This window comes from Stenella coeruleoalba (assembly GCF_951394435.1).
Source record: "Stenella coeruleoalba genome assembly, contig: scaffold_217, whole genome shotgun sequence".
Lineage (NCBI taxonomy): Eukaryota > Metazoa > Chordata > Mammalia > Artiodactyla > Delphinidae > Stenella > Stenella coeruleoalba.
Window position 1 is genome coordinate 323,379 of NW_027646287.1, and position 13,082 is coordinate 336,460.

General features: G+C 43.8%; 1 long non-coding RNA gene across 6 annotated transcripts in view; it reads left to right on the forward strand.

Moving 5' to 3' along the window:
• The window catches only part of LOC307181204, a 459,350-nt gene that overhangs the window by 287,363 nt on the left and 158,905 nt on the right, over nt 1-13,082 (forward strand). Inside the window, exons 5-6 of one of the 6 annotated variants that reach the window (XR_013826107.1) lie at nt 4,476-4,561; nt 7,637-7,704. The exons of the other annotated variants lie outside the window; for them this stretch is intronic. This is a non-coding gene — a long non-coding RNA (uncharacterized lncRNA). Of the gene's footprint in view, nt 1-4,475; nt 4,562-7,636; nt 7,705-13,082 lie in introns of those variants that run through there. 6 annotated transcript variants of the gene reach the window in all.

Sequence of the window (13,082 nt, forward strand, 5' to 3'; positions counted from 1 at the left end):
TTTTTAGATGTGTCAGGAAACACCATACACTTCTCCCTAGTGGTTGTTGGCAATTTACATCCCGCCCATCAGCATAACAAGGCTCCCAGTTGTCCATGGCCTGTCCTGCCTTTCAGGATTTTACACTTTTTTCAGATGGCCCTTTTGACCGGGGGGAAGTGAGACTTCATTGTAGTGCAGATTTCCTTTGCAAGCTTGCTTGGTTGGCCAAAAAGGGCGTATGCGTTTTTTCCTGAATATATTCAGGAAAAAACGCATACGCCCTTTTTGGCCAAGTGCATCATTGTGGACGTTCTGCCTCTTTTCCTATGCTTTCAATGCAATTCCAGTCTACCTCCTGAAATCGGTTTCCTGCAATTCTGCCCCGCTTTCAAGTCCTCTTGGCAGCCTTACTTCAGTCTATTTTTGGACGATAGCTGTCATTTATAACTCTGCAGGTTTGTGAATTACAGTGCCCCTGAGCTCCTTTCTTCAACTTGCTTTCTTGTGACCTGGCCGCAACACCGCAGGCTGGCTTCAGGCCCTAATCTGGTTCCGGCACGGCACGCTGAGCCTTTGGTTATTTCCTCTTCCTGGTGGGAAATGAGAGTTAAATTTGCCCGTCCAGACACCTCCAGCTAGTCTCTCATTGGTTCTCGCTATTCCTGTTCATCTTCCGCAGAAATTGCAAACTGGGCCAAACAGGAGGTTAAAGGCGCTGACTCTCCAAGTGGGGAGAGTGTTAGTAAAGCGTCTGGAATGTTGCACCCGAGTACCAGGGGAGGAAAACTGAGACATATTTGAACACGTCTCCCGTTCACATGGTTGATCATACTTGGGTTCCACATGCATGTTTTAGCTGAAGGAAGAATACCTTAAACCTGGAGAGTTAAGACCCGTGTAATGGGTACCATGCAATATGACTTCAAAGGGTCTTCATTTGCTCACCGAACCTCTCCAATCCTATCACTGCTGCGTTTATGCCCCTGTACACATGCTTGATTCTCTTTCGGAGACATAGCAATCCATAGGTTTTAAGATACTTACTAGTCAGGTACATTCTTAGGCGTTTAATATGCGGTGTTGAGTCCATTTCGTTGAGCAAGGAGTAACTCTTGTCTATTCCATATTTGACTTAAGGAACTTTATCTGTGCTCATTTCAATCTCTGGTTTTATGCAGCACCCCAACTCACCTTTCCCCTTAAGCAAGCATAAGTTATTTTTCTAAATTTGAGACCCTGTTCTGTTCTGTAATTCAGTTCCTGTGTAGCCAAGTTTACATTCCGTGTATTACTGATATCTTATGATGTTTCTTTTTCTGTGTGACTTACTTCAGTTAGAATCATCATACCTGAATCCACTCATTGTGCTGCTAAGGGCCTGATGACATAGATTTCATTGCTGAGTGATATTGCTTTGTAAGTAAATACCACAACTTCTTTATCCATTTTTCACTTTCTGCGATGTTGAACTTGTACTGTAAACGAGGTTCTTGTAAACAGAGCCGTTCCAAACTTTGGGGTGGCTGTGTCTTTTTGATTTTAATTTCCCTAAGCTATAGGACCATAAGTGGAAGTGCCCTAGGTTTTATTGCTTTGTTTTTTAGATGTTTCAGGAAACACCATACACTTCTCCCAAGTGGTTGTTGGCAATTTACATCCCGCCCATCAGCATAACAAGGCTCCCAGTTCTCCATGGCCTCTCCTGCCTTTCTGGATTTTACACTTTTTTCAGATGGCCCTTTTGACCGGGAGGAAGTGAGACTTCATTGTAGTGCAGATTTCCTTTGCAAGCTTGCTTGGTTGGCCAAAAAGGGCATATGCGTTTTTTCCTGAATATATTCAGGAAAAAACGCATATGCCCTTTTTGGCCAAGTGCATCATTGTGGACGTTCTGCCTCTTTTCCTATGCTTTCAATGCAATTCCAGTCTACCTCCTGAAATCGGTTTCCTGCAATTCTGCCCCGCTTTCAAGTCCTCTTGGCAGCCTTACTTCAGTCTATTTTTGGACGATAGCTGTCATTTATAACTCTGCAGGTTTGTGAATTACAGTGCCCCTGAGCTCCTTTCTTCAACTCGCTTTCTTTTGAGCTGGCCGCAACACCGCAGGATGGCTTTAGGCCCTAATCTGGTTCCGGTACGGCACGCTGAGCCTTTGGTTATTTCCTCTTCCTGGTGGGAAATGAGAGTTAAATTTGCCCGTCCAGACACCTCCAGCTAGCCTCTCATTGCTTCTCGCTATTCCTGTTCATCTTCCGCAGAAATTGCAAACTGGGCCAAACAGGAGGTTAAAGGGACTGACTCTCCAAGTCGGGAGAGTGTTAGTAAAGCGTCTGGAATGTTGCACCTGAGTACCAGGGTAGGAAAATTGAGACATATTTGAACACGTCTCCCGTTCACATGGTTGATCATACTCTGGGTTCCACATGCATGTTTTAGCTGAAGGAAGAATACCTTAAACCTGGAGAGTTGAGACCCATGTAATGGGTACCATGCAATATGACTTCAAAGGGTCTTCATTTGCTCACTGTACCTCTCCAATCCTATCACTGCTGCGTTTATTCCCCTGTACACACGCTTGATTCTCTTTTGGAGACATAGCAATCCATAGGTTTTAAGATACTTACTAGTCAGGTACATTCTTAGGGGTTTAATATGGGGTTTTGAGTCCATTTTGTTGAGCAAGGAGTAGCTCTTGTCTATTCCATATTTGGCTTAAGGAACTTTATCTGTGCTCATTTCAATCTCTGGTTTTATGCAGCACCCCAACTCACCTTTACCCTTAAGCAAGCATAAGTTGGTTTTCTAAATTTGAGACCCTGTTCTGTTCTGTAATTCAGTTCCTGTGTAGCCAAGTTTACATTCCGTGTATTACTGATATCTTATGATGTTTCTTTTTCTGTGTGACTTACTTCAGTTAGAATCATCATACCTGAATCCACTCATTGTGCTGCTAAGGGCCTGATGACACAGATTTCATTGCTGAGTGATATTGCTTTGTAAGTGAATACCACAACTTCTTTATCCATTTTTCACTTTCTGCGATGTTGAACTTGTACTGTAAACGAGGTTCTTGTAAACAGAGCCGTTCCAAACTTTGGGGTGGCTGTGTCTTTTTGATTTTAATTTCCCTAAGCTATAGGACCATAAGTGGAAGTGCCCTAGGTTCTGTTGCTTTGTTTTTTAGATGTTTCAGGAAACACCATACACTTCTCCCGAGTGGTTGTTGGCAATTTACATCCCGCCCATCAGCATAACAAGGCTCCCAGTTCTCCATGGCCTGTCCTGCCTTTCTGGATTTTACACTTTTTTCAGATGGCCCTTTTGCCCGGGGGGAAGTGAGACTTCATTGTAGTGCAGATTTCCTTTTCAAGCTTGCTTGGTTGGCCAAAAACGGCGTATGCGTTTTTTCCTGAATATATTCAGGAAAAAACGCATACGCCCTTTTTGGCCAAGTGCATCATTGTGGACGTTCTGCCTCTTTTCCTATGCTTGCAATGCAATTCCAGTCTACCTCCTGAAATCGGTTTCCTGCAATTCTGCCCCGCTTTCAAGTCCTCTTGGCAGCCTTACTTCAGTCTATTTTTGGACGATAGCTGTCATTTATAACTCTGCAGGTTTGTGAATTACAGTGCCCCTGAGCTCCTTTCTTCAACTCGCTTTCTTGTGACCTGGCCGCAACACCGCAGGATGGATTCAGGCCCTAATCTGGTTCCGGCACGGCACGCTCAGCCTTTGGTTATTTCCTCTTCCTGGTGGGAAATGAGAGTTAAATTTGCCCGTCCAGACACCTCCAGCTAGCCTCTCATTGGTTCTCGCTATTCCTGTTCATCTTCCGCAGAAATTGCAAACTGGGCCAAACAGGAGGTTAACGGCGCTGACTCTCCAAGTGGGGAGAGTGTTAGTAAAGCGTCTGGAATGTTGCACCCGAGTACCAGGGGAGGAAAACTGAGACATATTTGAACACGTCTCCCGTTCACATGGTTGATCATACTTGGGTTCCACATGCATGTTTTAGCTGAAGGAAGAATACCTTAAACCTGGAAAGTTGAGACCCGTGTAATGGGTACCATGCAATATGACTTCAAAGGGTCTTCATTTGCTCACCGAACCTCTCCAATCCTATCACTGCTGCGTTTATGCCCCTGTACACATGCTTGATTCTCTTTCGGAGACATAGCAATCCATAGGTTTTACGATACTTACTAGTCAGGTACATTCTTAGGCGTTTAATATGCGGTGTTGAGTCCATTTCGTTGAGCAAGGAGTAGCTCTTGTCTATTCCATATTTGACTTAAGGAACTTTATCTGTGCTCATTTCAATCTCTGGTTTTATGCAGCACCCCAACTCACCTTTACCCTTAAGCAAGCATAAGTTTGTTTTCTAAATTTGAGACCCTGTTCTGTTCTGTAATTCAGTTCCTGTGTAGCCAAGTTTACATTCCGTGTATTACTGATATCTTATGATGTTTCTTTTTCTGTGTGACTTATTTCAGTTAGAATCAACATACCTGAATCCACTCATTGTGATGCTAAGGGCCTGATGACATAGATTTCATTGCTGAGTGATATTGCTTTGAAAGTAAATACCACAACTTCTTTATCCATTTTTCACTTTCTGCGATGTTGAACTTGTACTGTAAACGAGGTTCTTGTAAACAGAGGCGTCCCAAACTTTGGGGTGGCTGTGTCTTTTTGATTTTAATTTCCCTAAGCTATAGGACCATAAGTGGCAGTGCCCTAGGCTCTGTTGCTTTGTTTTTTAGATGTTTCAGGAAACACCATACACTTCTCCCGAGTGTCTGTTGGCAATTTACATCCCGCCCATCAGCATAACAAGGCTCCCAGTTCTCCATGGCCTGTCCTGCCTTTCTGGATTTTACACTTTTTTCAGATGGCCCTTTTGACCGGGGGGAAGTGAGACTTCATTGTAGTGCAGATTTCCTTTGCAAGCTTGCTTGGTTGGCCAAAAAGGGCGTATGCGTTTTTTCCTGAATATATTCAGGAAAAAACGCATACGCCCTTTTTGGCCAAGTGCATCATTGTGGACGTTCTGCCTCTTTTCCTATGCTTTCAATGCAATTCCAGTCTACCTCCTGAAATCGGTTTCCTGCAATTCTGCCCCGCTTTCAAGTCCTCTTGGCAGCCTTACTTCAGTCTATTTTTGGACGATAGCTGTCATTTATAACTCTGCAGGTTTGTGAATTACAGTGCCCCTGAGCTCCTTTCTTCAACTCGCTTTCTTGTGACCTGGCCGCAACACCGCAGGATGGCTTCAGGCCCTAATCTGGTTCCGGCCCGGCACGCTGAGCCTTTGGTTAATTCCTCTTCCTGGTGGGAAATGAGAGTTAAATTTGCCCGTCCAGACACCTCCAGCTAGCCTCTCATTGGTTCTCGCTATTCCTGTTCATCTTCCGCAGAAATTGCAAACTGGGCCAAACAGGAGGTTAAAGGGACTGACTCTCCAAGTGGGGAGAGTGTTAGTAAAGCGTCTGGAATGTTGCACCCGAGTACCAGGGGAGGAAAACTGAGACATATTTGAACACGTCTCCCGATCAAATGGTTGATCATACTCTAGGTTCCATATGCATGTTATAGCTGAAGGAAGAATACCTTAAACCTGGGTAGTTGAAACCCGTGGAATGGGTACCATGCAATATGACTTCAAAGGGTCTTCATTTGCTCACCGAACCTCTCCAATCCTATCACTGCTGCGTTTATGCCCCTGTACACATGCTTGATTCTCTTTCGGAGACATAGCAATCCATAGGTTTTAAGATACTTACAAGTCAGGTACATTCTTAGGCGTTTAATATGCGGTGTTGAGTCCATTTCGTTGAGCAAGGAGTAACTCTTGTCTATTCCATATTTGGCTTAAGGAACTTTATCTGTGCTCATTTCAATCTCTGGTTTTATGCAGCACCCCAACTCACCTTTACCCTTAAGCAAGCATAAGTTGGTTTTCTAAATTTGAGACCCTGTTCTGTTCTGTAATTCAGTTCCTGTGTAGCCAAGTTTCCATTCCGTGTATTACTGATATCTTATGATGTTTCTTTTTCTCTGTGACTTATTTCAGTTAGAATCATCATACCTGAATCCACTCATTGTGCTGCTATGGGCCTGATGACATAGATTTCATTGCTGAGTGATATTGCTTTGTAAGTGAATACCACAACTTCTTTATCCATTTTTCACTTTCTGCGATGTTGAACTTGTACTGTAAACGAGGTTCTTGTAAACAGAGCCGTTCCAAACTTTGGGGTGGCTGTGTCTTTTTGATTTTAATTTCCCTAAGCTATAGGACCATAAGTGGAAGTGCCCTAGGCTCTGTTGCTTTGTTTTTTAGATGTTTCAGGAAACACCATACACTTCTCCCAAGTGTCTGTTGGCAATTTGCATCCCGCCCATCAGCATAACAAGGCTCCCAGTTCTCAATTGCCTGTTGCCTTTCTGGATTTTACACTTTTTTCAGATGGCCCTTTTGACCGGGGGGAAGTGAGACTTCATTGTAGTGCAGATTTCCTTTGCAAGCTTGCTTGGTTGGCCAAAAAGGGCGTATGCGTTTTTTCCTGAATATATTCAGGAAAAAACGCATACGCCCTTTTTGGCCAAGTGCATCATTGTGGACGTTCTGCCTCTTTTCCTATGCTTGCAATGCAATTCCAGTCTACCTCCTGAAATCGGTTTCCTGCAATTCTGCCCCGCTTTCAAGTCCTCTTGGCAGCCTTACTTCAGTCTATTTTTGGACGATAGCTGTCATTTATAACTCTGCAGGTTTGTGAATTACAGTGCCCCTGAGCTCCTTTCTTCAACTCGCTTTCTTGTGACCTGGCCGCAACACCGCAGGATGGCTTCAGGCCCTAATCTGGTTCCGGTACGGTACGCTCAGCCTTTGGTTATTTCCTCTTCCTGGTGGGAAATGAGAGTTAAATTTGCCCGTCCAGACACCTCCAGCTAGCCTCTCATTGGTTCTCGCTATTCCTGTTCATCTTCCGCAGAAATTGCAAACAGGGCCAAACAGGAGGTTAAAGGCGCTGACTCTCCAAGTGGGGAGAGTGTTAGTAAAGCGTCTGGAATGTTGCACCCGAGTACCAGGGGAGGAAAACTGAGACATATTTGAACACGTCTCCCGTTCACATGGTTGATCATACTTGGGTTCCACATGCATGTTTTAGCTGAAGGAAGAATACCTTAAACCTGGAGAGTTGAGACCCGTGTAATGGGTACCATGCAATATGACTTCAAAGGGTCTTCATTTGCTCACCGAACCTCTCCAATCCTATCACTGCTGCGTTTATGCCCCTGTACACATGCTTGATTCTCTTTCGGAGACATAGCAATCCATAGGTTTTACGATACTTACTAGTCAGGTACATTCTTAGGCGTTTAATATGCGGTGTTGAGTCCATTTCGTTGAGCAAGCAGTAGCTCTTGTCTATTCCATATTTGACTTAAGGAACTTTATCTGTGCTCATTTCAATCTCTGGTTGTATGCAGCACCCCAACTCACCTTTACCCTTAAGCAAGCATAAGTTGGTTTTCTAAATTTGAGACCCTGTTCTGTTCTGTAATTCAGTTCCTGTGTAGCCAAGTTTACATTCCGTGTATTACTGATATCTTATGATGTTTCTTTTTCTGTGTGACTTATTTCAGTTAGAATCATCATACCTGAATCCACTCATTGTGATGCTAAGGGCCTGATGACATAGATTTCATTGCTGAGTGATATTGCTTTGTAAGTAAATACCACAACTTCTTTATCCATTTTTCACTTTCTGCGATGTTGAACTTGTACTGTAAACGAGGTTCTTGTAAACAGAGGCGTCCCAAACTTTGGGGTGGCTGTGTCTTTTTGATTTTAATTTCCCTAAGCTATAGGACCATATGTGGCAGTGCCCTAGGCTCTGTTGCTTTGTTTTTTAGATGTTTCAGGAAACACCATACACTTCTCCGGAGTGTCTGTTGGCAATTTACATCCCGCCCATCAGCATAACAAGGCTCCCAGTTCTCCATGGCCTGTCCTGCCTTTCTGGATTTTACACTTTTTTCAGATGGCCCTTTTGACCGGGGGGAAGTGAGACTTCATTGTAGTGCAGATTTCCTTTGCAAGCTTGCTTGGTTGGCCAAAAAGGGCGTATGCGTTTTTTCCTGAATATATTCAGGAAAAAACGCATACGCCCTTTTTGGCCAAGTGCATCATTGTGGACGTTCTGCCTCTTTTCCTATGCTTTCAATGCAATTCCAGTCTACCTCCTGAAATCGGTTTCCTGCAATTCTGCCCCGCTTTCAAGTCCTCTTGGCAGCCTTACTTCAGTCTATTTTTGGACGATAGCTGTCATTTATAACTCTGCAGGTTTGTGAATTACAGTGCCCCTGAGCTCCTTTCTTCAACTCGCTTTCTTTTCAGCTGGCCGCAACACCGCAGGATGGCTTCAGGCCCTAATCTGGTTCCGGCCCGGCACTCTGAGCCTTTGGTTAATTCCTCTTCCTGGTGGGAAATGAGAGTTAAATTTGCCCGTCCAGACACCTCCAGCTAGCCTCTCATTGGTTCTCGCTATTCCTGTTCATCTTCCGCAGAAATTGCAAACTGGGCCAAACAGGAGGTTAAAGGGACTGACTCTCCAAGTGGGGAGAGTGTTAGTAAAGCATCTGGAATGTTGCACCCGAGTACCAGGGGAGTAAAACTGAGACATATTTGAACACGTCTCCCGATCACATGGTTGATCATACTCTAGGTTCCATATGCATATTTTAGCTGAAGGAAGAATACCTTAAACCTGGGTAGTTGAAACCCGTGGAATGGGTACCATGCAATATGACTTCAAAGGGTCTTCATTTGCTCACCGAACCTCTCCAATCCTATCACTGCTGCGTTTATGCCCCTGTACACATGCTTGATTCTCTTTCGGAGACATAGCAATCCATAGGTTTTAAGATACTTACAAGTCAGGTACATTCTTAGGCGTTTAATATGCGGTGTTGAGTCCATTTCGTTGAGCAAGGAATAGCTCTTGTCTATTCCATATTTGGCTTAAGGAACTTTATCTGTGCTCATTTCAATCTCTGGTTTTATGCAGCACCCCAACTCACCTTTCCCCTTAAGCAAGCATAAGTTGTTTTTCTAAATTTGAGACCCTGTTCTGTTCTGTAATTCAGTTCCTGTGTAGCCAAGTTTCCATTCCGTGTATTACTGATATCTTATGATGTTTCTTTTTCTGTGTGACTTATTTCAGTTAGAATCATCATACCTGAATCCACTCATTGTGCTGCTAAGGGCCTGATGACATAGATTTCATTGCTGAGTGATATTGCTTTGTAAGTGAATACCACAACTTCTTTCTCCATTTTTCACTTTCTGCGATGTTGAACTTGTACTGTAAACGAGGTTCTTGTAAACAGAGCCGTTCCAAACTTTGGGGTGGCTGTGTCTTTTTGATTTTAATTTCCCTAAGCTATAGGACCATAAGTGGAAGTGCCCTAGGCTCTGTTGCTTTGTTTTTTAGATGTTCCAGGAAATACCATACACTTCTCCCAAGTGTCTGTTGGCAATTTACATCCCGCCCATCAGCATAACAAGGCTCCCAGTTCTCAATGGCCTGTTGCCTTTCTGGATTTTACACTTTTTTCAGATGGCCCTTTTGACCGGGGGGAAGTGAGACTTCATTGTAGTGCAGATTTCCTTTGCAAGCTTGCTTGGTTGGCCAAAAAGGGCGTATGCGTTTTTTCCTGAATATATTCAGGAAAAAACGCATACGCCCTTCTTGGCCAAGTGCATCATTGTGGACGTTCTGCCTCTTTTCCTATGCTTTCAATGCAATTCCAGTCTACCTCCTGAAATCGGTTTCCTGCAATTCTGCCCCGCTTTCAAGTCCTCTTGGCAGCCTTACTTCAGTCTATTTTTGGACGATAGCTGTCATTTATAACTCTGCAGGTTTGTGAATTACAGTGCTCCTGAGCTCCTTTCTTCAACTCGCTTTCTTGTGACCTGGCCGCAACACCGCAGGATGGCTTCAGGCCCTAATCTGGTTCCGGCCCGGCATGCTGAGCCTTTGGATAATTCCTCTTCCTGGTGGGAAATGAGAGTTAAATTTGCCCGTCCAGACACCTCCAGCTAGCCTCTCATTGGTTCTCGCTATTCCTGTTCATCTTCCGCAGAAATTGCAAACTGGGCCAAACAGGAGGTTAAAGGCACTGACTCTCCAAGTGGGGAGAGTGTTAGTAAAGCATCTGGAATGTTGCACCCGAGTACCAGGGGAGGAAAACTGAGACATATTTGAACACGTCTCCCGATCACATGGTTGATCATACTCTAGGTTCCACATGCATGTTTTAGCTGAAGGAAGAATACCTTAAACCTGGGTAGTTGAAACCCGTGGAATGGGTACCATGCAATATGACTTCAAAGGGTCTTCATTTGCTCACCGAACCACTCCAATCCTATCACTGCTGCGTTTATGCCCCTGTACACATGCTTGATTCTCTTTCGGAGACATAGCAATCCATAGGTTTTAAGATACTTACTAGTCAGGTACATTCTTAGGCGTTTAATATGCGGTGTTGAGTCCATTTCGTTGAGCAAGGAGTAGCTCTTGTCTATTCCATATTTGACTTAAGGAAATTTATCTGTGCTCATTTCAATCTCTGGTTTTATGCAGCACCCCAACTCACCTTTACCCTTAAGCAAGCATAAGTTGGTTTTGTAAATTTGAGACCCTGTTCTGTTCTGTAATTCAGTTCCTGTGTAGCCAAGTTTACATTCCATGTATTACTGATATCTTATGATGTTTCTTTTTCTGTGTGACTTACTTCAGTTAGAATCATCATACCTGAATCCACTCATTGTGCTTCTAAGGGCCTGATGACACAGATTTCATTGCTGAGTGATATTGCTTTGTAAGTAAATACCACAACTTCTTTATCCATTTTTCACTTTCTGCGATGTTGAACTTGTACTGTAAACGAGGTTCTTGTAAACAGAGCCGTTCCAAACTTTGGGGTGGCTGTGTCTTTTAGATTTTAATTTCCCTAAGCTATAGGACCATAAGTGGAAGTGCCCTAGGTTCTGTTGCTTTGTTTTTTAGATGTTTCAGGAAACACCATACACTTCTCCCGAGTGGTTGTTGGCAATTTACATCCCGCCCATCAGCATAACAAGGCTCCCAGTTCTCCATGGCCTGTCCTGCCTTTCTGGATTTTACACTTTTTTCAGATGGCCCTTTTGACCGGGGGGAAGTGAGACTTCATTGTAGTGCAGATTTCCTTTGCAAGCTTGCTTGGTTGGCCAAAAAGGGCGTATGCGTTTTTTCCTGAATATATTCAGGAAAAAACGCATACGCCCTTTTTGGCCAAGTGCATCATTGTGGACGTTCTGCCTCTTTTCCTATGCTTTCAATGCAATTCCAGTCTACCTCCTGAAATCGGTTTCCTGCAATTCTGCCCCGCTTTCAAGTCCTCTTGGCAGCCTTACTTCAGTCTATTTTTGGACGATAGCTGTCATTTATAACTCTGCAGGTTTGTGAATTACAGTGCCCCTGAGCTCCTTTCTTCAACTCGCTTTCTTTTCAGCTGGCCGCAACACCGCAGGATGGCTTCAGGCCCTAATCTGGTTCCGGCCCGGCACTCTGAGCCTTTGGTTAATTCCTCTTCCTGGTGGGAAATGAGAGTTAAATTTGCCCGTCCAGACACCTCCAGCTAGCCTCTCATTGGTTCTCGCTATTCCTGTTCATCTTCCGCAGAAATTGCAAACTGGGCCAAAGAGGAGGTTAAAGGGACTGACTCTCCAAGTGGGGAGAGTGTTAGTAAAGCATCTGGAATGTTGCACCCGAGTACCAGGGGAGTAAAACTGAGACATATTTGAACACGTCTCCCGATCACATGGTTGATCATACTCTAGGTTCCATATGCATATTTTAGCTGAAGGAAGAATACCTTAAACCTGGGTAGTTGAAACCCGTGGAATGGGTACCATGCAATATGACTTCAAAGGGTCTTCATTTGCTCACCGAACCTCTCCAATCCTATCACTGCTGCGTTTATGCCCCTGTACACATGCTTGATTCTCTTTCGGAGACATAGCAATCCATAGGTTTTAAGATACTTACAAGTCAGGTACATTCTTAGGCGTTTAATATGCGGTGTTGAGTCCATTTCGTTGAGCAAGGAGTAGCTCTTGTCTATTCCATATTTGGCTTAAGGAACTTTATCTGTGCTCATTTCAATCTCTGGTTTTATGCAGCACCCCAACTCACCTTTACCCTTAAGCAAGCATAAGTTGTTTTTCTAAATTTGAGACCCTGTTCTGTTCTGTAATTCAGTTCCTGTGTAGCCAAGTTTCCATTCAGTGTATTACTGATATCTTATGATGTTTCTTTTTCTGTGTGACTTATTTCAGTTAGAATCATCATACCTGAATCCACTCATTGTGCTGCTAAGGGCCTGATGACATAGATTTCATTGCTGAGTGATATTGCTTTGTAAGTGAATACCACAACTTCTTTATCCATTTTTCACTTTCTGCGATGTTGAACTTGTACTGTAAACGAGGTTCTTGTAAACAGAGCTGTTCCAAACTTTGGGGTGGCTGTGTCTTTTTGATTTTAATTTCCCTAAGCTATAGGACCATAAGTGGAAGTGCCCTAGGCTCTGTTGCTTTGTTTTTTAGATGTTCCAGGAAATACCATACACTTCTCCCAAGTGTCTGTTGGCAATTTACATCCCGCCCATCAGCATAACAAGGCTCCCAGTTCTCAATGGCCTGTTGCCTTTCTGGATTTTACACTTTTTTCAGATGGCCCTTTTGACCGGGGGGAAGTGAGACTTCATTGTAGTGCAGATTTCCTTTGCAAGCTTGCTTGGTTGGCCAAAAAGGGCGTATGCGTTTTTTCCTGAATATATTCAGGAAAAAACGCATACGCCCTTCTTGGCCAAGTGCATCATTGTGGACGTTCTGCCTCTTTTCCTATGCTTTCAATGCAATTCCAGTCTACCTCCTGAAATCGGTTTCCTGCAATTCTGCCCCGCTTTCAAGTCCTCTTGGCAGCCTTACTTCAGTCTATTTTTGGACGATAGCTGTCATTTATAACTCTGCAGGTTTGTGAATTACA